Below are 20,691 nucleotides of genomic sequence, written 5' to 3' on the forward strand. Positions count from 1 at the left end.
GCACAAACATCATGGCCGAAAGGTGTGCAGGAGGAAAGCTGCTCGCCTCAGATACATTCCCCCAGGGCGTGCCCTCGTGACTCCCTTCAGCTACACCCCACCTTCTAAGTCTCCATCAGCTCCCAGTAATTCATCTACATGTTCTTCCACGGATGAATTTAGAGCCCTTAGAATCCACTTGTCTCTGAAAGTACCCACAGACATTCCCAGAATGGTTCTTTACTAATTCCTGAGGCGTTTCTCAATTTGATCAAGTTGGTAATCAAGATTAACTATCACAAGTGGACACCATACAACTTTAATTCCAGTGAGTCTTAGGAATCACATCTGATGACATCAGTTTGGCGCAAGGGTGATCAGTGCTACAAGGAGCCCAACTCGGGTTTGCTCCTGCAATATCTTCAGTGGCCTTACCAGGAATTAAATCTCCAGCAAGTGATGCAAGTGCATGTGGACTCCATGGAGAAGAATGTTGCAACAGAGTCTGGCTCAACTAGGTTCAATGTTCATTCATCAGATGCCATGTTTGTTCTAATGCCCATTTGTTACCTTTGTTCATTTAAAAACTTCTGCATTGAAATGCATTTAGAAGAAAAGATATCACAGAATTGTCTTTGGTAGGTTTTTGTTGTCATCTCTAGAAGGTTATTAGAATGATTAAGGATATAGAAGTTGTTAGATTTCCCTTGCCTTAAAATGGCTGCCACATAGAATAGCAGCCTCCATGTTAAAATATGGCTTCTCCCAACAAAGAACTGGCTTCTTCCCACCATGCCTCTTCTCACACCAAAATAATAACCTGATACTTGCTACCTCCTAGCAGCTAGTGATGTCACAAGTTCCTCCAATCTCTGAATACTACCTCACTCAACTCCAGTTTAGGCTACCCCACCTCACTCCTATAAAAGAAGCTCCCTGTACTGCCATGTTGCTTTTTCCTCCTTTGTTCAGAGACAGCCTAGCAGATCCTCCCCATAATAAAGGCTTGTTATGGTTCTGGTCTGGTCTTGGTTTTCAGCTCTTTTTATCTAACACGAGTGTTGTTATGAAATCACCCACAATGACCATTATTTAGCAGACAAAATTGATAAGGAAACAAATGTTCTAATGATCCAGGCTTCATAGATGTATGGCCTTTATATCTAAACCAAATGACCAACTATTCTGGTTGGAAACCTAATACCAAAGTATATTTGTGCCACTATATGTGTGTTTATTAAGTTTTTTTGCATAACTAAATTATAAAAAAGTTTCAATGAAGTAAAATATATTTAAAATAGATTGTTTAAATACAGATAAAGTTGTTAAAGTTGCTATCCAGTGTGTTGTGTCGTGTTGTTTTGTTCTGCAGTGCTGAGAAACCCAGGGCCTTATTACTAGACAAGCACTGTACCACTGAGCTACATCCACACACCTATCTGATATATTTAGTAGAACAATGAATACTTCATTATTTTAAATGTTAAACTATGATCTAATAATAATTCAGATGCCATTTTCTAGGTTTGGCCTAACTTGATGGTTGGTTTTAATGCACTGTTACGGCTGAAAACGATGGCTTCCAAAGTCGAGTAAGCACATGAAGGAAGACTACCACTGGTCCCCTACGTGATAATCTCAGTCCTTTTTACCCACCAACTATGCTAAGCTTTGAAATCTGGTTAGTGAATTTCTATCTTCTGGCAGACATGAAAACTAATCAAAATGTGTTAGAGTTTTATACCTTTTAATCAAAAGCTCTACAATACTGAAATTCTTCATTGGAAACTTAAATAAGTTATCAGAGCTTCCAAGTTTGAGTAATACCCTCACGTAATGTTTGCCAAAACATGACCTAAACAATGGACCTGCTTCCAAACATCCTTTTCTGAAACATCCTCCCATAACACTTTCTCAGTGAACTTTTCGTGGGCTCAGCCTACTTGGAGCCCTCTGCTCTGGGCGGCAGGAGTAGAGGCAGGAGTTGTAGTCTGTGGATCTCCTTTCACCATGTCTTAATTTACTTTCTCATCGCTGAGACACAATGTCTGACACCCACTAGTATCAGGAGGAAAGGTTTATTTTGGCTCACAGTTTTTAGAGGTTTCAGTCTATCACTGACTCCAAGGCAGGGCAGCACAGCAGAGGGGCCTGGCAGAGGAGGATTACTGACAAGGCACCAGAAGCACACAGATCCCAGGGAAGAGGAAGGAAGTTACACCATCCCAGGCCATACCCCCAGTGACTACCACCTTGATCCAGGATTACCTCCCAAAATCACATTTAGCTATAAACTCATCAGTGAACTAATCCAGTGAGGAGTAACACATCACCATGATCCAGTCACTTCCCCAAAACACATGATGATTTAGGAGTCCATCTAGATACAACCCATAACACACCATGTGGCCGCCTGCTTACCTGAATGTGCCTGTGTATATACACTGGCTCAGTTGCAGCCCTTTCCTGTAAACCTGCAGGAGGTTCATGGTACTGGGCCTGCAAAGCATTTGGCTGAATGGAGCAGAGAGGAGCAGAACAGCATGTTAAGAATAGAACTTGGGAATCGCCCCAGTACTTAATCACATGGCACCCTCTCCTACCCTGTGGGAGCTCTCGAACCTACCTGGACAGCCTAACCTGGGAAGGGGGAGCAGCAGTGTAGTCACTGTTCTGACTATGAGTTCCTGCCCTTTGCTCTTAGCCCATATTTAGATATACGCTGACCGATTTTGAGCATCTCCTTCCTGCCCTTCTTGAAATTTCTTCAACTCTTGTAACTATATTCCTAACTTCTTCCAGCTGTTGAAGAAGCTCTGAATCCTGTTAAACTCTGACTCTGGTGCTCAGAACCCTGAACAGTGATCCCCTGAGGAATCTGTGCAGATGTGGGGTGGTGCACTAGGAACATAAAGGTGAATTTGTTTGGGGTCTGTGTAGCACTATCGAAGTTCTGCACATCTCAGATCTTCTTGCACTTTCTACCAAGTGGGGCATGATCCATTTTCCTCCTTTGGAAATATATGAACATCACTTTTACTCCCAAATTTTGTACCCTCAAATCATCATGGTTACAGAGGATATTTCCCTCAGGATTCCCCTCTTCACCATAATCCCAGTGTTTTCACTCAGCAGAGCAGGTCCTCCTCCCAGCCTCCCTTGGAACAACTGCAAGCACGACACTGCCCCTGTTTGCCTGTTTCACTCTTTGCAATGATGGTTATGATACCCTGCCAGGTGCCAAGCCTTGTTCTGTTCTGGGTCCTGGCATGGCAAGGTTAGTGTCTGCCTTCATCGAGCTTTTCAGAGCAGAGGACTGGGAATTGAAACAAGTAAAAATCAACGGCGGGTTGGAGGCTACCTACAGCAAGTGGTCAGAAAAGGATCTGGGATTCAAATGAGACTGGAAGGATAAGCAAAGAAACTGTCTTACCAGAGGGCTTGAGTGAGGTGTGTTTGGCAGCTTAATATAAGAAGAGGTAAAAATCCTTTCCAAACAAATTCATGATTCTATCCCAGCTCGAATCTTGTACCAAGCCCTTTCAAAAACTTCAAATCTGCTTTGGTCTGAATGTTGGTCCCCCTAAAATTCATTTGTTGGATCCTAACATCCAGTGCGATTGCATTAAGAGTCAGGAGCCTTTGGGAAGTGATTAAGTTGTGAGACCTCCATTCACAAGTGAGGCTGAGGGAGCTGTCTTACCCTCCCACCACATGGAGAAGCAGCAAGGACATGCCATCCATCCTGATTTGGACTTCCCAGCCTTCAGAAATCTGGGCAATACATTTTTATGGTTTATATAGTGTGAGAGAATTCAAGCATGGCTGAGCCAAGTGAACCGCATGGCACACTTCCTAGCAGGCTAGGGGATACTCAGGAGTTTGAGCAAACTCACTCTCGTGGGTCGAGACTGGTTTAGAGCTGGCTGAAGGACGTCCCGTTCCTCCTATTCACTGCCTCCATCGCTTGCCCAAAAGATCACCTTATATAGAAATATGAGAGTATCAACCAATCATGTTATGCCCAGCATACAGTGCTCTCCCCTTGCTCCCTGATTATATAAGCTTTTGCTCTGTCTATTAAAACGGAAGTGTTCCAGAAACCTCCCCGGAGTCTGCCTGGTGATTCGGCGCCTCACCTTCCAGATCCGAGTTTAAGAACCAGGGTAACTGTATGACAACAAACAGACAAATAACAATATAGGCTAAGATACCCACTTAACAGCATGTCTTTTTCAGATGGCAAGAAAATACCAGCATTTTTCAAGATAAATCTCCTGTTCCTGTATTGTTCCATAAGTAGAAATGACAAATCGTTATCTCGATCTACTGACTATTTTTTGGTGGACACAAGGAAATTTGCTATTCTCAACATTAACTTCCAGGAGGACTGAGTTGGTGCAGTGGGTGTTGTGACAGGTGCCTGGCAGGGAGTGACCTTGCTATTTCAGTGTACAGTGGCCTCACCTGCTGACCGACAGACACCTGTGGACACAGCCCTCTCAGCTTCATGCTACGATGATCAGCAAAGGGGAACTAGGCATTGCAAGGCATTTCTTAAACTCTGGGGGAAAGTTAGTTATCATTTCCTGGCATGAAAGTATAAAAAATATGTTGTGAAACTCTCTAGAAGTAAATCTAGAGTATTTAAGTTACTTTCCAGGATACTGAGAAAATATGAGCAAAAGATTGTTCAAGTGCTATTAGTATTCTTTTGTAATGAGTTGACATATGTGTCGAGAAAGAAGTACTAGAAATGGAAACACCAGAATTGTTGAAGATTATAAAGCAGCCAGAGTTCCCAGTTTGTTTAATGAGGTAGGAATGTAAATTGTGGTTCACAGAACGCAGGGAAACTAGTCTTTCTGGATAAAGAGAAAACTTTGCAGGCATTTGTCTAGTCACCAGTGCCTACGATAAGAAGCCCCCAGAACTTTTCAGGCACCTCTCTAGAGTTATGTTTATTTTAATCCAATATCAACTGTGTGATTGAATGTGTAACCCTATTTGCGCATTTCCAGAACATTTAAAGCCAAATTGGTGACCTTCCCAATAGCCAGTGTGGAGGCCTTTGGTTATGCCCCGTTGCTCATGCTGATCCTGTCCAGTTCTACTTTATTCCATTTATTCATGCTTTCTCAAATTTTCATGTCTTCAAGATTTTGAGGATTAAGATGGAACTGGTAGCTATAAATAGAGAATAACACACAATGGTTATAAATACAGGCCCTAGAATTAGCTAGAATTCAATCTTGATTCTTTGTCCATAAAATGAAAATAATACTAGCTATTTTGCAGGAGTATTGTGAGAATATTGATGAAAAGCACTGAACTCTGTGGCTAACATTGTTAACAAATAGTACATGTTAGTCATCTAAACATTATAGTGCTCTAAATGAAATGCACCCAGTTCTGTGAGTTTGAAGTCCACCCCAGGCAAAACACCTCTACCAACTATAAACATTTAAAATAGGTGATCTTGAGAATCATTGTGAGTCTCTAAAATCATACCGCACAGGACAATATAACTGTGTTTCTGAAAGTACGGTGACCAAAACCATACCTTGATGTCAGCAACACTTTCCACCCTTTATCTTATAATAGCTTCAGTAAATTAAATCCTATTAAAGCAGAGTTACACAGGCAGAAGGACAGGGAGCTTGTATGGATTTTGTAGGTTAAAGCATAGAGCTCAAGAAGGCAGTGCTCAGCTCCAGTTGCCTATTTGACTCACCCAGAGAGTGTTTTAAAGTCCACTACCTGTGGGGACTGCAAGCTAATCAGACTCTCAAGGGGAAGAGTCTGGGCATTGTTTGACTTGTTTCTGCTTTTTAAACTCCCCCATGTTTTAAAGTTCAGAAGACTGAAAATTGTTTTCATTGATAATGAGGTGAACCTAAGAGCTAGAGATTCAATTGCCTGGCCTGGGTTGTAATTTATTTAAGGACCTATATGTTTCGTGGGTCTTTAGCCAGTCAGGTACATATTTGTTGTAGGCCTAGGATGCCTCCTAGTGAATGACAAGACCTTAACTGTCATTGACAAGCTGAACAGGTGAGTTGATATGGTCAAGATGCAATTTATATGCCAGGTCCTAAAGGTAGTGGGTCCCAGAACGTATACCCAGCCCAGTGTTATCAGTATCTGCTGAAACTTGTTAGAATCACATTTATCGTCTGTATTCCAACCTAGTAATTCAGAAGCGCTGGAGGGTGCAGTTGGTACTCTTTTTTAACAAGTCCTCTAGGGGATTCTGATGTGTGCTAAAGTTTAAGCTCCACTTAGTGGAGGGGAGAATCCCATGGGGCAAGTAGAGTGGGAGACACGTGGGTTAGCAACAACAGCGCCCATGAAGCCTCTCTTTATTCTTGATAGGTAGCTCTATTTTGTCCTTCGTTCCCCCTTGTGTTTTGCAGGTCATGCCACTTGCTTATCTCTGTGTTCCCATTCACAATATAAATCTATTTCTTAAAACCAGAGTAATTCTAGAGACTGCTTAAGAGTGAGAAATGTTGGGTGCAGTGTATAAAGAGACAATAATAGCTAGAAAACAGCAGTTGCCATGTGCCAGGCACCGTTACGAGCCACTTGGAAGAGAATTAGCTCATTTAACAAGGAAAGAAATGATCAAAGTTATTGGTTGGGTAGTGAGAGTCAAAGGTTATTCCTGAGCACCTTGTCTAAAAGGTAAATGCCACCCACCCCATCCTCTCTAGCCCTGCACCCCACTTTTGCTGTCCATGTTCCTTACTGCTCTCCAACAGCATAATCCGTGTTTGTTTGCTTATCTGTTTGTTTCTGCCACAGAAAAATAAGATTAGCAAGGGTGAAGCCTGTCTTCCTTGGTGTAATTATATCAAGGGACAGCTCCTGGGCATATCGAGGTGCTCAGTTCCTCACTAAACAAGTGAAAGTGTGTCTTCTGTGTTCGATGGACAGTGCCAGATTGCCCTTCAAATAGATTTGTGCTTAGGCTTCAAATCCCTGAGTCTATTCAACCCTCACTAATATGAGATTTTGGGGGGTTGGGTCTTCTGCCTTGTGTGGTTGCAAAATAAGCCCTGTGGTCTAGAACATTCACCTGTACCTCCACCTCTTTGCAGCAACCTCATTTCCCCAAGTTCCTTGGGCTGCACCTCCCAGTTGGGGTGGGAGCCAGAGGAAACAAAGGAAGTTGCCAGCAATCTTCCCAGTCAGGAGAGCCAGGGGCCCCCACTTCTCAAAGGAGCTATGTGACAGCCACACCCATTTAATGTTATAGCTCAGTCAAAGTAGAAGCCATAGATTCATAAGATTCATAGATTTAGCTAAAAAAAAAAAAAGTCATACTCTTATCTAAACTGTCCTGACTTGCAAGATGCTTTAATGGCTCAAAAGTACCTTATCAGCCTAAGCTGATCTAAAAAAATAAACATTTCATAATTGTAATAATACAAGTGGCTCCAGACACAAAAAAATCTCAGTCCTGATGGATGGTTCTTATAAATATACCAGGTGATCACATACTACAGAAATAACTAGAATTGCCCGGACTTCACAGGGAGCCAAATGGAAACGCCCTTGCCAAGTGAATGTTGAAGTCAGCCCATAGTCAAAATGTGGTCAGAACCAACAAGCGTGAGCCAACTAGAGTTTCTCCAACTAGACCAGGCCTCAAGAAACCCTGTTGGGCCCTCGATTGAATTTTTATGCTTCAATTTTGGGAAAGGGGACACGCTACAACAAAAGGAGTTCATATTAAAGGACTCGTTAGGGCCAATCAGAAACAAGACACCCTATCCAGCATCAATACTGGAGTCAGGTTTGATTCTGGACCTCTAAGTCCTATGTCATCTGGATCCAAAGTGCCCTACAGTCCAACAGGTTCCTAGATGATTATAAACAGGCACTGGTGCATGAGACAGAGATTTTCAGTATCACCGGTTAAAATTAAAAGAGTTTCCTATTAACCAGAGGGGTGGGGGCAGGTATCAGGGGAATCTCATTTTCTCAGCATCTTAAATTTCGAGATGCTACGGTGATAAGAAAGCGTATTATTTTTCAAGGGTGTGCATTCTAGTAATTTCTCTGGGAAATGATGCCCGCTGGGATAGGGTGTCTGTCTGGTCTTTTCCTGCATGGATGTAAAAGTAGCGCAGCCAGGAATGTCTCACTATGCTCAGTGGCTTAATTCCTGAGCAATTGAAGCTTTTGCAAGGCCAGGGATGCACTTAAGCTAAGTTGACCAGAGAGGCCGGAAGGATCAGACTGTCCTCACATATCCCCTTAGAACAGAAGTGACAATTTCTTATTCGCCTCCGATTCCAGGTCCTCTCAGCAAGGAGCTTGGCTGTCTGTGCACGGTGCCCAACCAAGAGAAGAGTGAATGCCTGGGAAAGGTGGCTGTCTCAAGGGCTGGGAGGCCTGCAAGTCTGTGCCAGCAGAGTGGGGACACGTGTGGAACCTCAGGCCCCTTCCCTGGCTTCAGGGTGGGCAGGCACCAGCCACAGAGTCACACCTTGGCCCTCTTCAGGGTTTGCCAGGGGGTTCTAGCTTTCTCCGTGGAGCGGGGAATCTCCATCCTGTGGTCTTGTATGGGTGTCTGGCTTCCTTCACAAATGTCTCCCCATTCAGGAAATACCCTCTGGAAGGACCCGATCTAAATTAACTCAGGTCCTTAGAAAAATCAAAAGAAAATATTTTTTCTTGTGGTATGTTTGGAAACTATTTCTTCTATTGCAGAGGCCCAACGTGCAAAATGCTGCAGACACAGAAGCCAAGCTTGCCCGTCTCCTGAGGCTGTGTGACAAGTCTGTCCATGTCCCTCCAGCCAGTGGCCCCAGTATCTACCCTTACATTCTTTCTCCCTGTTTCTACCCCGTCAGATCCCCACCCCGGGAGGTGACTTTGGAAAGCCTCACTACAAGGAAGAGCTAGGAGGGAGATGAAGCCGACTGTCTCTGACAGAGCGGTCAGTCTCAAGGCAGAGCTGTTCGACTCCCAGTGGGCAGCCGTTCTTCGGAGGGAGGCAACAAATGCTGTTTCTGTTTTATTCGTAATACCCATCATGCATCCCCACCCAAGAGGAACGCCCAAACCATGGAGGAAACCGGCTAGAAGCCCAGCTAGAAACACAGCATGATGCTTGGAGCCTGGACCCCACCCATGCCAGCTCCGTCCTCATTGCGGTGCCTCCTGCCAGGCTCCCCAGGCTGGCCTTCACTGTAACATTGTTTCTGCCACCTCCCCAGCAATCCTGCATCTCAACCCCATGGCACTGAGCCTCAAGAACTGCAGCAGATAAGACAAGGAAAGCAAATGAAAGCTGTATTGGGCAGCTCAATCCTACATTATGTCACAGAGCCCTGGGAGAAATGCTGATGTGTTCTGAGGGTCAGGAGAGTTCTAGGCAGGGAAGGGTGAGGCTGTGCTGAGATGGGGGTGGATCTTGTTGAGGGCGGAGGAGGCTTCTGGTCATTCATTTTTGGAGAAACAACTGTAATTTACAACCAGCCCAGCCCTCCTGGGCAGCCCGAATGGCTGGGTGTGAAAGGGTTTGATGTGGTGCCTGTTTCAGATGACTTGTCAGCTCCAGCCAGTCCAAGGGGGCAGGGAGTGGGACATGAGTTGCCATCTGTGTCCAAGCCCCTTCAGGAGGAAGGGACTGTGTTTTCCTTGCAAGTCACTGGTGCAGAGTGGCCAACAGAGACATTTTTGAGTCCCAGCACAAAGTCCTATGGTAACAGCTGTGGTTTCCATGCCGCAGGACTGCTCTGCGCACTTACTGCCTATTTACTGTTCTCAAAAACCCCATCCAGCTGGCTTAATTACTGTCTACATTTCACAAATAAAGAAGCAGTGTCTCTGAGGGGTTTCTAACAGGCATATAGTCACACAGGATCAGAGAGGAAATCAGAACTTGCTGCACATCCCTGAACACACACTGGACCACCGTGCACCACCTTGCTCCACTTCTGATTGGCCTGAAGGTGCCATCTGGCCAACTCCACAGCTGGATGCCAGTCCTGCTCCCACTCCAGGTCCCCAGGGAGTGCTCCTGGCCTCTGCTGCTCCAGGCTGCTCTGAATCCAACAAATACAGCCTGAAAATACGGCCAACGCCCAGCCTTGTGTTGTGAAGCACCCACCAGCAAACTCAGTTCTGAGCTTTCTGCCAGCCCAGAAGACCCATTTCTCTGTGCCTGACCCCTGCAGCCTCCACGAGTCCCCTCTGGGTCTGAGTCTGCCCCACAGGAGAACTGGGCTTGTTGTGCCTTTGCTTCTGTTTTCCCTGGCAGATTCCATCTGGCCTTTAGACATAAATAGCTGCAGTTAGGGTGTGACTAGGGTGGGGACCCTGAGCCTGGACTCCACCCTAAAGGGAGGAAAAAGCGTGTTTAAATCATTTCTGTACTAGCCAGCCTCTAGCTATTTAGAATGCCAATTAGCAGCAGCTGCTGGTTATATTTTTTCCCTTCCCTACCTCAAGATGGCCTGTCTGATTTTCTGTGTCTATTGGCTGAAGCTCTTACAGGAGGCTGGGTGGGGCAGGTACAGTGGGCCCACAACTGCTCTGAATGTGGCTGACTAAGCTTTGCTGACTCTGGCAAGCATATTCTGGCCTTGGGGTAGGAGTTCACCGAGGCCCTGCCTTTGTTCCTTCCAGGATGTGGAAGATGGAACATCTTGGGGTAAGAGGAATGATGCTGCCCTGAGACAGGGAAATCCAGTGGGTGCCCCCACTAGACACCCTGGCCAGGAAAGGTTGTTGGGGTCTTGGCTCCTGCAGAACTCTCTAGTCTCTGGGGTGGCTCATATGGCATTGATTATGCACTGCATTGTTGTTTCTACCCACTGGAACTTGCTATTTCCTCATAAGTGTGGTAGGGATTACAGTGGCCGCCCAGAGTCCTGGGAGGGGATGCACGCTAGCTGCACCTGGCACACAGTAGGGTGCTCAGATGTTCTCTTTCACCACTTCCTATTAGGGTGAGGCACAAAGCCAGGTAACACATGAATGGTTGAATGTAATTTATAACAAGATCAAAATAAATTGCAGGCCTTCCAGTTATGGGCCAACGGTTGATATAAGGTGTGATTATTTTTAAATGAGAACATTACATAATAAAATATGTATTATTGCATAATTTTGAAGAGTTTGCAAAATAAAATGACAGCAACAATAAAAATGCAAAGAAAGTAGATATCTCAGTAGACAAAAACAAGAAGCATCCACACATTCATCCTCCAAGAGTTATGGGCATCATTCAAACACCTTGACATGTGGCCTTTGGCTTCTTATCTATACATATCCTAATTTGCATTCGCATTTATTTGTGTGTTGGGAAGTATGGGGCAGGCTAAGCTGAGATTCTGATGCTGTTGGTGAAAATAGAAAAAGGAGCAACTGATACTTCTGCCCCCTCCCATAATTCTTTGGTGTCATAGCTATGCCTAGAAATAGAACGTGCCAGGGGTGGGGTGAGGAGCTCAAGAGAGAAAGTGATGACAAGGGAAACAGAGTGTTGTCATGGTCTTTGTCCTCCACCTACCTGGAAACCAGTTTAAGTTTTTATGAACAAGGAGGAAAAGGGTCAAGAGTTAAAGGAACTGTTTTCATCAAAGATTTTGTGAGAACCTGGGCACAGGCATTCCTGCTTTAGCACTCAAAACACAAGATGTGGCACACAATCAGGGTGGGTCCACTACTGGCGCTGTCATCTGTGGTGACAAAGAAGTTCCTCTGAGAGTATGTTTAGTGCGCTCCACTGTAGACAAAGACACTGAGATTGCTATGTGGCACCTAAGGCCAAGAGGCTACATCCTTCGGAATCACCCAGAAAAAGCAGGAAGACTTTCAAAGGAGGTCGTTGGGCAAGGGCACTCACTCATCGGAATTTGGGCATTAATGTGAACATGATAAACAATGACGCTATTTGGTAAATACTGAGTGATTTATTTCATAAGTAGCTTTTGTTCCTTGGTTAATTAGGGTAAACATACAAATTTTAAATAAAATCCACAGAGTATATTTCATCACTTGTCCAGTACTAAGAAGGTAAGGTTTGAAGCAACTCCCCAATATTTCTCACACTCTCAAATGCAGGGGTACAAAGATGGTGTACAAAGATGGCTGGATGCCTTTCATTCTGCTAACTCCATTCTTTCTTGGCATCACAGGGAAGGAATATGAGTGGGACTCAGTTCAGCATTTTGGATTTAATTGGGTGTCCAAATGAGTTAACAGTTTGAACACAACAAAGCCCAAATTGCAAGCATATGCCAAGTTTTCCTAGCACTCAGGACTAACTGCGGTGTTACCTTTCTTCTAGAGTTGGGAATATGGAGCTCAGGAAACCATCAGGCATGCACCATGCCCCCGAGAAGAGGCACACATCCTGCGTAATGCAATTCTCATCCCTTGCGAGAGGTGAGGGGCAACTGAGGAGGAGAATCAGACTGTGGAATCTTACATGGTTTCTAGTGATAACTCTGTCTTGCAGGGTTATGTGCCTCTGAATGCACTCATGACCCTTAGAACTCATTAGAACTCATTAGAAACTCATTGGCTGACAAGTGCTACTGTAAGGGCCCCTTTTTTCAGATGGGTCCTTGCCTGAGGTCCTCTTGGCTTGTGAATGCCTTCGAGAGCCAGCCTTGTTCTCTCCTCCATAGCCACCCTTCTCTCAGCTCATGAGAGTCTCTCCATGTCCCCCAGAAAATCATTTAATTCTCTTCATAGATGGAGTCATCTTCCATAGATGAAGTCTTTATTATGAGAAGTCAAGATAATTTGTACTGGGGAATCAATGTCACTTTTCAGAGAGAGGATGTTTTAAAACCTTAAGGTAGGGAAAAGCATAGAATAGCTGTAGATACAGACAGTTGGTTTTGCTTATTAACTCATTTTACCCTCCTCTCGTGCCTAGGAAATAATTCTTGAATCAATTGTTTTTGCTGCTATCATGTTCCTTAGGTGGAACTAGTGCAATAATTTCTTAGTTGTTTTGATTTTCTTCTGTTCTAGATTCCTTCGACCATTTGCATGCAGATCTCTATCACACACACACACACACACACACACACACACACACCCCTACCTGCTCTTGTCTGTCCTTAACCCTGCTGAAGTTTATTTACTAGCTTTCCCCCCTATCCTTTGTTCATGGGTCCCAGGCCCCCAAGACAGGACAGCTGCTTGCTCCCAGTCCCAGCTCCTCCTACCTTCTGTCCTCCGGTGACACTGGCTGTCTTCAGACCATCAAATCTCCCTCCACACTTCAGAGTCTCTGCTGGACTTTTTCTACTTCCTTCCTTCTTCACCTCAAATTGACTCCAATTCAGACCTCTGCTCTCACACTGCTTTCTCTAAAAGTTGTTCACAGTCTGGGGGCTGAAACAGTTTCCTTGCGGTATCTTAACCCCGGGTTATTTTGTTTCATATCATTTATTAGGTGAGCACTTACATACACTTTGGGGGACCATTTGATTAATGTCTGTTTCCCCATTAGATTATAAGCAGCATAGGGACTGTGGCCATTTTGCTCATCATATGAGTGATTGAAAATACAGTATTTAAATCTTTTAAAAGAGTACCGTAAAAGGCATATTTCTATGACTCTGTCCTCAAAAATACTTCCCCTCCCATCTAATACATTTATCCCACCATTCTGGCCACTTTCTGAGCAGTTCTGGAAGTCCTCTTTTCTGAATGTCTTTAGTTGTCTTGTTATGGCTGCCTTGCTGTCCTGAATGGATTCAAAACATTTACCTCTCATGGTCATTTTGACTTTGGGGAAGACCCAGAAGTCATATGATGCCAGATCCAGTGAATAAGGTAGATGAGGACATATCCTACTGTTTGCATGAGCCTGTTGTTCTGTTGGATGGCACTCGGCTATGGGATTCACTGAATTGGTGAGCACGCCTTGTAAAGACACTTAGGAAAGAAGACTTCAGAACTGCTTCAGAAAGTTCCCAGAACAATGGGATAAGGATGTCAGAAACAACAGGAGCATTTTGAGGGGGATTAATGGCAATGTGTCTATTATTATAATCATTTAAAAATTGTAAATACTCATTGCATATTTTGATCAGACCTCACATTCTCAATGCCCAGAACAGAATCCAGCACAAAAGTACCTGATAAATATTTTTCACCTTCTTGAATAGATACGTGCATTTGGTTCCCAGGAGTTCAGCATCACCTAGCAGAGACAATAATTATTTTCAAAGCCCTCTTTAGATGTCATCCTCATTGTGAAGCCTCCCCATTCAGTCTTCTTTCCTTGTCTCCACCCTTGGGCAGAAGAAATGTCTTCCAGCACATGGCCCAACATACTCTGTGCTCTGTCATGATTCTTCTTTGGGCTTTTGGGAAAAGACTGGTCTGACTTCATCTAGGCCTCAGCCAGTACAGCTCCACCAGTAGGCCTGTAGCAGTTCTTTCTGGCTGCTCTTACAAAGTACCACAAACTGGGTGCCTGAAAACCACAGACATTTATGCTCTCACAGTTCTGGAGTCTAGAAGTCTGAAATCAAGATGTCAGCAGGACCAGCTTCCCACAGAAACACACAGGGAGAAGCCTTCTTTGATATATATATAAAGTATGTTACCTTTCAGCTTATATGTTTTTCTGCAATTCCAATCTGGAAGCCACACATGCTCCAGGTGCTGTGGCTGTAAGACCCACCAGCATGGGTCCCCAGGTGACTGTGTGGAGCAGAGCCCTGCCTGATACTTCGACTACACAGCTGTTCAGCATTCACTGTGTGATTTGACTGGGAAATTAACCTTAGCTCTATTAATCTGCTATGGTGTCGGGGTCATTTTATTACCCCAGTTTAACTTAGGCTCTCCTGACTCATGCCGCACCTTTGCAGGAGCTGTTCCCCTACCTGCTCCAATTCCCTTCAGCTGCCTGGAAAGGCTCAACCAACCCCTTCCAGCCCAGTGTTCTTCTCTACCGTGAGGCTGATCTGACCCCTTACAAAGTACAGCATCTTAGTCAATTTCCTTGCTGCTGGGACAAAATTGCTGACAGTCATAACTTAAGGAAAGAGAGGTTTATTTTGGCTCATGTTACAGTCTGTAGCTGGCTGGATCCAGGCAGGGCTATCACAGAAGATAGGAATGGTAAAGGAATGCTGTTCATGGCATGGTAGACAGGATGCAGAGAGGCCAGGAAGGAGCCAGGAAGGAATATATAACCTTCTAGGTCAAGTCCAAAGTGGCCTGCCTCTTCTGACCAGATCCCACCTCCTAACAGCAAGTCCAGCCATAATGCCCCATAATCCAGTCACCTCCCAAAGGTCTTGCCTCTAAGCAGAAGAGGCTCTGGGTAACTCCTAGGTCTAAACCACCACATAGAGCTAATCACTCCTTCCTTATGTTGGCCTGTTTACTATTCTTTGCAAAATACCAAAGGGAAATTTACAAAGAAAAAGATGCATTTAATACACAGTCCTGAGGTCCAATAGCATGATCTTGGCATCTGCTTGGCACCTGGTGAGGGGCTTCCTGACGGGTCTGGTGAGAAGGACCGTGTCCTAGCTCAGGTCTCTCTTCTGTAAAGCCACAGTAACAATGGACGAGGGTCTCATTTAAATTTAATTAGTTCCCAAATGTATCCTGTGCCAATACCATAGCCAGATGAAGTTCCATTCTCTTAATACCTAAGAGTGGGATTAAATTTTAACATGAGTTTTGCTGGGGTCATTCAAAACACAGCACTCCTGTTTTAACACTGCATTTTAAGCCAATATCATCTTTGTCACTTGCTATTACAATAATTCTATATCCCAAAAATCACAAGAACATAGGTTCATCAAGGGCAGGAGCTGTCATTCAGTCATCAAGTCTGTATCTCCAGAATCCATGGAGTTATTGACATTCAGTGGGTACCCAATTCAATAAATGATGGCAGGTTAATAAACACCAGACTGTAATTTGTATGGCCTTAAAGTGGAGGGCTGGGGATGGTGCTGGGGAACATGAAAACATTCTATGCGCCTCTATGGCTCAAGGACATTAGGAGTCAGTGGTTATGATCATGAGCTCAGGCTGTATTCAGAGTGATATTGACCTATGCTTTATACTGACAGGGCTCTAGTGTGTGGAAAAATTATAGAAAATGCAATTTGCACGTATGCAATCAGGAATGTGAAGCTTAAAGGGGAGTGCAGAAATTACTTTTGGCTCATGAGTGAGTGCATGAGAGTAGGACCAAAGTATGTCCTGTTAGTGGAAATGGTTATTGAGGAAACTATACTGCATATGTTTAACACAGCCAGAATGACTTTTCAATTAAAATCACATGTAACTGACACACTGAGGTAGCATGACAAAGCGATTGTATCTGTACCATCCACCTGTCTATCTACCTTCCTATCATATTGGCCTCCTGAGAGCACTAGGAGCAGACCCAAGTTCTGCGGAGTCTCCCACCATCTCTTTAAATACCACGTAGTACAGGTAGTTCCCCCTCTCTCATGGTGACTTGGGCAGTCCTGTAGCTTCACTACACAGCTTAGGCAGTATAAAGTCCTTTCATTTAAAAAGTACTCTCTGTTCAGATCTTAGCATCCCAATTCCCAGATAACAGTTAACATTTAAAAACTGGTTTAGACTTAAATCTTCTCTCTCTCCCTTGGCTGGGTCCTGCCTCACCCTGGAAGCCTGCCCTCAGAAGCCAGGCATGGTCTTTTTCCTCTCCTTTCTCTGCTCACCTTCTGCCTGCAAAGACTGCTGATTCCCTCTATGCTTGGAATGAAGCCCAGAAAAAGGACAGGGAAGGGAATAAGAGAGTTCTCATGTGGCTGGGTGGCCCAAGCCCTTTGGACTGAGCAGCTGGCGCCCCAGAGAGGCCTGGCAGCTGATGAAAGCTGACCCTGGCATGGGCTTGCTGAGGTCTCCAGCTGGGCCTCTTTATCCTGCTGTCCCCTTGATTTGATCTCTATTCCAAGGAGATCTCACGTGACTCCTTGCCCAGCTTCTCTGCTGAGGACTCCCGTCCAGGCCTGTAGTTCCCAAGATCACACCCCATGACCCTTTACCTACACACTACATCTGGTTTGAGATATGCTTCTTGATCTGCCACCAAAGCAGAACCCAGCACTAACATTTAAATGTTATTCGCAATGTCTCAGCGCTGTCCTTCACATTTATCACTTAATGATCACTACCACCTAAACAATAGATAAACCTGGCAGCCATACCCAGGAGTATTCATTCTAAACTTCTGCCTTCAGTCCTGTCATCATAAAACACTGAAAATTTCATCTCCCACTGGTTCTGGATGCAGAAACAGGTGCTAGGAGACTAAGGCTTTATTTCTGTTTGTTTTGGTACTGGGGATTGAACTCGGGATCTTGTGCTTGTGAGGCAGTCAGCAGAACCACTGAGCTAAGTCCCTGGCTCATTAAGACCTTATCTTGGCTTGACTATGAACTTACCATGAGTCTTAGGGGAAGCCAACAGTATTTCTGGACACCAGTATTCCTAACTGCAAAGTGAAGAGATAAAATGGACTCATCATCATGGTTCCTTCTTCAAAATTCCATGACTTAGAAATCAAATCTAGGATAAAGAATGGCAGTGGGTATTTAGGTTGATAGCGGGAGGTGAAAATAGTTGGTTAAGTAAGACACTGGGGGTGGAAAAGCTCTGATGGTCCCAATACAAGTAACCCTTCAAAATTTTAAGCATCTTTAAGCTTTAAAAATGTTTAAATACATAATTAAAATGCCTTGAAATCTAGTCTGTGTCATGTGCTTCTTTTATAACTCTAATGAGAAGGCTCAATAAAAACGAAAGGTTTTAGTATGTATGTGTTTTCCAGAACCTTAAAAACATTAGCCTTTCTGACTCATTAACTCTACTTCCAAAAATAGATTCTAAGAATAATTAGAAGCATCCACAAAGATTTGTGCATGAGAGGGTGAATCACGCTAGTCTTTATAGTAGTAAAAAGTGGAAATGATTTCCTTTGTTCCATCTCTGCTCACATGATACCTCCTTACAGTGGGTCCTGAATTACACAAATAAAATAGGCCTTTTCTCCTTACCCTGGCTGTATGTTTTTCTATCATAACAGTATCATCACCTGATGCTGTATATATTTACTTGTTAGATGGTCTACTTGTTAGATTTGTTACTTTTTTCATTGCTGGGACAAAATACTCAACACCCACAAGTTAAAGGAGAAAAGGTTTATTTCAGCTCATAGTTTGGAAAGGTTTCAGTCTACAGTTGGCTGGTTCCAAAGCAGGGCAGCATGGCAAGGGGGCATCACAGTGGACAAACCATCCATGGCAAAGCAGGCATGAAGTAACAGCAATGAAGCCAGCCTCCCTTTCCCTTTTATCCCATCTGATTTACCAGCCTTTTGGGTGGTGCTACCCACACCCAAGGTAGGCTTTCATTATCCACACCTAGAAGAACTATGCTAATTTCAGTCAGTGAACTAATTTTTTTGTTTTGTTTGTTTGTTTTCTCCACTTGATGTAAATTATTAATCTAAAGACAACAGGTTTCACTTATGAGTGTGCAACTTCCTCCCATTTTGGCCATGAGGAGATAGATCAAGGGCTCTGTGGTTTTGGATTATTTCAGTTAAGGAGTTTAAAGGCTTGCTGTGCCTCTATAGTTGCCATGATGCTTTTCAGCCTTGTTGATCATAATAGTGAAAAGTTACAGGTATGACTGGAGACCTCCAGTAAGGGCTAGTGTAGTGTTTGGAGCCTTCTTTTCTTTCTTTTTTCTTTTTTGTGATATGGGGGATCAAACTCAGGACCTTGCACTTGGGAGGCAGGAACGGTGCTACTGAGCTAAATCTCCAGTCCTAGAGCCACTTTTTCATATCTAGCCTTGTTTTTGTTTGTCATTATCATCTCTCTCTCATATATATAGATACATAGATATGTATAGTTATTTGGGGGACTATTTATGTAGTCTCTTGGCTCTTATATAGTCTTCTGCTCTTCCAGTGTCATCTGTGAGGATGAGCCATGGTCTTGTTTGATTGTGTGGTTTCCCTTGGAAGCAGAGGAGATGTTTCCCTCTTGAATGACTCTCCTTTCAGGACAAAGCACACTGCTTGACTCCTGTTCTCTGGGGTTCAACAGTTTCCTCATATAGGAGACTGGGTGACTCATCAGAATTATAGGACTATTTTAGGGGGTCCTGCTATGCCCCAGGTCCTGGTTGACCTTGGAGGGTAAGGGCCAAAATAGTGTCCTCTTATCCAAGTTATCTCTTTCTTTAAGCTTTGACCTCCAGGCCTCAGTTGTTGAACACCCAGAAGTTCATTGACACCAGTACTGAAGGGGGAGCAGTAAGTTTAACTATCATAATCTTATTTGGATATCAAACACTTGAAACACAGTGAAAAGTTGGTTTGTGAGAATAATTCATTCTGCTCACAATCCAAAGCACTTGTATGTTATGGGGAACCAGTTGTGATCATATGACTTTCAGTGTGAGGTAACACTTGTATTAGAATAGTCACAGATCAAGTGACTTGCAATGCAAGGTTGGACTGTACTATAAAGTATGGCGAAGGAACCGCTATTTCTTTTATCAATCATAATTGTCTTAGAAGTCAAGTTCCTGTAGAATGTTAACATATAACAGTTATAAGGTTTTGCAGGGAAAATCAGAAATCGGGACTAAACATAGCATTTTAGTATAACAGTTATGATGACATTTTTATATTAGAACCTGTCTTAGTGATAAGAAAGTAACTAAGACAGATTTAAAGAGATGGTCCTATGGTTACAGGAAGCACAGAGAGGAGTTAAAGAAGAGGGAGGAAGATAGACTTTTCTGGCCACACCCCAAGGACCCATCTCCTCCAATCAGGCATCCCCTCCCAATCACATTTAGCTAGAAACTCATCAGTAGACTAATCTGATCCTATCACCTCACAAAAGTCACACATATGAATGAGCTAATGAGGCTTTGGCGGGGGACATCTACATAACAGAACCATTAAATTTTTGCTATTATCTCTGAAATACATTTAAATGTCTATCAACTGGTTACCTCTGTCTAGTTATATGACATAAATAAACCTTTTTTTAAATTTGCTACCTTTTAACACAGCACCTTTTAAGTAGAATATATTTGTGTGTATAATGCCCAATGTCTACGCATCAGAGTGACATTTTCTGGACTGCATAGTGTTTAGGTATATCCAAGTATTATAACACAATTATGTAGCAATCACATAAAGATAAGCCTGAAAAAGTTCACCATCATAAGCCACTTCAGTCTGGAAATCATTAATATAATAAAATGTTTCTCTAAATTCTGTATCTTCTGGCTCTCTGGGCTCCTTTTATCCCTTTCCATCCACTAGACTTTCCTTCATCGTGATTAGGTCAATAGAAGTGTCACATAGCTATAAACAAAAAGAAGCATCTGTCCCTTTCTTTCCACTAAATGTTCTACATTTGGATGTAATTTGGCCTCTGCACATGATGGGAACTCTGACATTTGGGGAATGCTGTTTACTATAAATCAGGCCAACATTTCATCAGATATAGTGGGCACTTTGGAGACCCTGATGCTCCTGTCTTCAATGCAGGGATGAATCCTCTCTATCCACTATCTATCCATCCTCCTGTCTTCCTCCCAGCACTCCTGGCCTCCTGTACATAGAAGTTTAGAGAGCAGGGCTCAGCTTCACATTTGGGGTCTGAGAAGGACACCAGATGGTTTGGCTGGATTTAG

The sequence above is a fragment of the Fukomys damarensis genome, unplaced genomic scaffold, assembly GCF_012274545.1.
Source record: "Fukomys damarensis isolate Sample0158 unplaced genomic scaffold, DMR_v1.0_HiC HiC_scaffold_35, whole genome shotgun sequence".
NCBI classification, from domain to species: Eukaryota; Metazoa; Chordata; class Mammalia; order Rodentia; family Bathyergidae; genus Fukomys; species Fukomys damarensis.